Raw genomic sequence first — 4210 nt, 5'->3', positions numbered from 1 at the left:
TATGCAATGATTACTATAATTATGGTTGTACATTAACACTTCATGGCTACGTACGCTTGTTCTTGTTCAGTCCAAGCAAATACCCTGTGAAGGTTAAGCGCCGAAATACCCTTGGAACCTACATGTTAGAGGCCGCCGAGGATCGATAAAACGGGAGGACCTGGTGACCGAGCGAGCTCGCCGAATCAATCTGTCTCAGTGCCAAGCGAATCGCCTTCACGCGCAACCGACAAAACCGCTTCGACTTGCCTGCGTTTAAACACACACGGTATTTTTCGCTCGGCGCGGAATGTGCTCATTTTCTCTCATTTTTATGTTTGTGGGTTAGTTAGATGCTTATGGACTCAGGAGAATAATAGTCCAGTCAATCTAGCGATTCTTAGGGGATAACACACCACTAATTGCAACAGTAGGCACCTATAGGAATTTCACTTCAGTGCAAGTCGTTGAGGCCTCCTGAACACCATACTAAAAGTCCCAAAAAATCCAGAGGGGCAAAATAGTAAAATTTGCATAATATGCATATTAGCACCTGAAATGAGAGAAAATTGACGGATCTCAGCTTCCCGTTATCCAATTTTAAAGATTTAAATGTATACACTTATATTTTGTAGGTCAACGAACACGATAGATGCCTTTTCGAATTGGTCGTACAAAAATTATATAAAAAATAAAATTAAAACATTTATTGTTAAAATGTATGTATTTATGGTCAACTTCATTGTTCTGTTTGTGGTTAACACGTATTACATTTATGGTCGATATTATCCAGGGTTAAGATGTATTGCACATATAGGATCGATATATATTTATGGTCAATGCACCATGGTTAAAGTGTATTACATCTACGATCGCCATTACATTTGAGGTTAAAGAAACGCATTTAGGGTCGATATTAAATTTGTAATTTAGAATATGTAAAACATCTATGGTCGATATTACATTTAGCCTTATAACTACATTTAGGGGGAATACGCGTTCCCCATCTTCCCGTTCGCATCAAATCGCTCCCATAGTGATCGCATAGTAATCCCGATTACCACCATTACGGTGCTTGTTTATTCATGCAGTTTTAATATGTGTGAATAGTCGCTTTAGATTAGTACGTGATACATGAACAATTCAGTTCCACATTTTTGCGCAACGTTGTACCAGAACGGCGCCCTTTCTAATGTCAGGCCGATTCTAAGACAATTACCCCTGGTGCCTGGACAATTACCCAGACCCTATAGCTCTAGTCCTAACCTAATCCTTACCCTATTATGAACCCAAACTCTAACCCTAACAATAACCCTTCACTCATAACCGTTAACATGGTAAACAATCACTCTAAAAACATCCGGGTCAGAACTGACCCGAAAGGGTCCGTTATGGGGTGACACTACGTTCCGGGTCAAAAATGACTTGGAATTTGAACATGAAGACCTGTAATGGGGTCACCCTGACCCAATTCATGACTCTGAATGGGGTCATATGTGACCCCACTCCTTGTCATTCCTGACCCGGAACGGAGTGTGACCCCAGCGGACCCTTTCGGGATCAGTTCTGACCCGGATGTTTTTAGAGTGATGTTCTTGCGTTTTATAGTGGAATGAAACACGATTTATTTGAACGAGAAGCGCAATATAATTAGAATTCTATAGTGGAAACATTATTGTATGATTTTGAACAGTATGCAAGTTTACAAGAGCAAAAATCATAAATGATAAACAGACATTGGTATACTTGTTGTGATGTGACAATAACCTAATACCCCTATTCCGACCCAATGCTCCTATCGAGTCGTGCGAACTCTCGCACAAAGTCGGGATCACTCGTACGACCTTATGCGAGTGAACCGATCACATAATGGTCGCGTCTATTAGTCCATGGGCCAGGCCAGATATTGGTACCATCTGAGGTGGCAAAACCTTTTTGGTGTCATTTTGTTTGTCGGGCATAGATATGCTTATCAAGCTATGATAGCATTTCCAAATGAGTAGCTTAGTCGTAGTAAATGAATTTTTAACCAATTTGGTCTCGTTGATATATCCCTATACTTCTGAATCGGAACTAACCGCTATACAAAGAAGAGCACTGTCTTCTGTATGTTCCTTAGAGCTGTAAAATGCAGCTCTGTGGTATATGTTCACAGGTGTTCTATTGTAAACGCGGTGCGCTTAGTCTTTATTCAAGGCAGCGAAGGGAATATCCAAAGATTATGATGTCCACGGCGCTTAGTCTTTATTCTAGACGGCGAAGGGAATATCCAAAGCGTATGATACGGTGTATATCCCTTTATCTAAAAACAACAACAACAACAAAAGCAATTCCTCGTGAATTTTCCGTATCTTTCAATTATTTATCATTTTCCGGCGAAAACGCTACGGTGAAAACGCTGATACCACGCCAATGTCGCTTTATTTCCCTCCAACAATATACGATAATGCAAAAACAATGTACCGGTACACTACGATACATTATAATGAATAATATTGTAAATGAACAGAGTGATTTTTGTTTAAAACTGATGTATTTGTTGATAGGGTAGTATAAAAACAGTATAGATAATCCCTTTTATGAGGAACTTTAGATATGATAACGGTACATTGGTCTAGATAAAGACTAAGCGCACCGCGTGACAGCTGTGGACATCATAACCCTTTGGATATTCCCTTCGCTGCCTTGAATAAAGACTTAGCGCACCGCGTTTACAACAGAACACCTGTGGACATACAGAAGGCAGTGCTCTTCTTTGTATGGCGGTTTAGTTTCGATTCAGAAGTTTAGGGATATAAAAACGAGACCAAATTGGTTAAAAATTCATTTATTATGACTAAGCTACTCATTTGGAAATGCTATCATAGCTTGATAAGCACTTGATAAACTGACACCAAACAGGTTGTGCCACCTCAGATGGTACCAACAACCCATTTTTCGGGTCTTGGCCCATGGACTATATAAATTTGGAGCATGTTCAAAGTTCAGATGCGACCAGTCACGACCGCCTCAGACTCCATGAGGATACCATGCAACGTCGCACGAACTGCCATTTTATTTCTGTTGTAATTCAGACTTCACATCTGTCCACGAGTTAATATAACATATACCTACACTTATATTAACTTATATATACTCTTTACAATGCAACTAAATTTATATGTATTATCACTTGGTATAGAATAGAAATAAAATGAAAGGGATTACATTACGATAAAATGCCTCCATACTGGCTTAAGATAACGTTATTTAATCACCCAAATCTCAATTGAACAACATATCCTAACTCATACCAAGATGCTTACTCTTCCTTGGTAATCATGTTATCCAAAACAGATCCCCTTTCATCTTTTTTTTTATTTACTTTCGCAAATTTTAAACGATATTATTTTGTTTTTGTATCGTTCATTGTGAATTAATCTATTCTTTTACTTATTCACTAATAGCACTTTTGAATATTATACTTAGAGGGATGGTATAGTTTTGGTTGAGCAGGGCCTTACAACTTTTATTTTGTAAAATGATGAGAAACTCTTATATGAAATATGAAAGAGCACACAATTCTAAGAGGAATTTAAAATTGAAATGGATTTTATTTGGACCACTTTGTTTTACTCTGTCTTTTTATGTCTCAGCCATTTCAAAACAGATTTTCATCAAATAAACTTCAGATTCCTCTTAGAATTGAATGCGCTTTCATGTTTCATAAGTGGTTTCTAATCATCATGCGAAAAGTTAAAGTCTTAACCAAAGCCATACTCTCCCTTAAAAGGCTACTCGGGATTCAGTAGGTACATCATAACCATTGATAACGCCCATACCAAATAATTGGAATGCAATCAAAACCAACACCTAACATAAAAGGACATATTTACAAAATGTGCGATAATAATCTGATATTAAACAGACATTCATCGATCGCATGAGCAGGATAAAAAAAAACACGCTTATGATAATCTGATAATGGGCTGTTATGTCCTTAACCATGCAAATAGCGATATCGCTGAAATATAATAAACCATAAATAACATGGCATGTCATTGGTGCAACGTTTGCCATAGTCCATACCACTCGTCAACTTATAAAGAACTAATTTCTCACTAAAACATCGCTTTTCACATAACACGGCCATGGCGAGGACTGGGTCATGGCGATCTACGAAATCTTACAAAAGTAACATTTATAATCAATATACGAATACATAAATACCAAAAGTAGGATTTTACCTGCA

Source organism: Diadema antillarum, unplaced genomic scaffold (assembly GCF_040938485.1).
Source record: "Diadema antillarum isolate AM-2024a unplaced genomic scaffold, OU_Dant_1.0 scf00000015, whole genome shotgun sequence".
NCBI lineage: Eukaryota > Metazoa > Echinodermata > Echinoidea > Diadematoida > Diadematidae > Diadema > Diadema antillarum.
Note: the sequence above shows the minus strand (reverse complement) of the source record.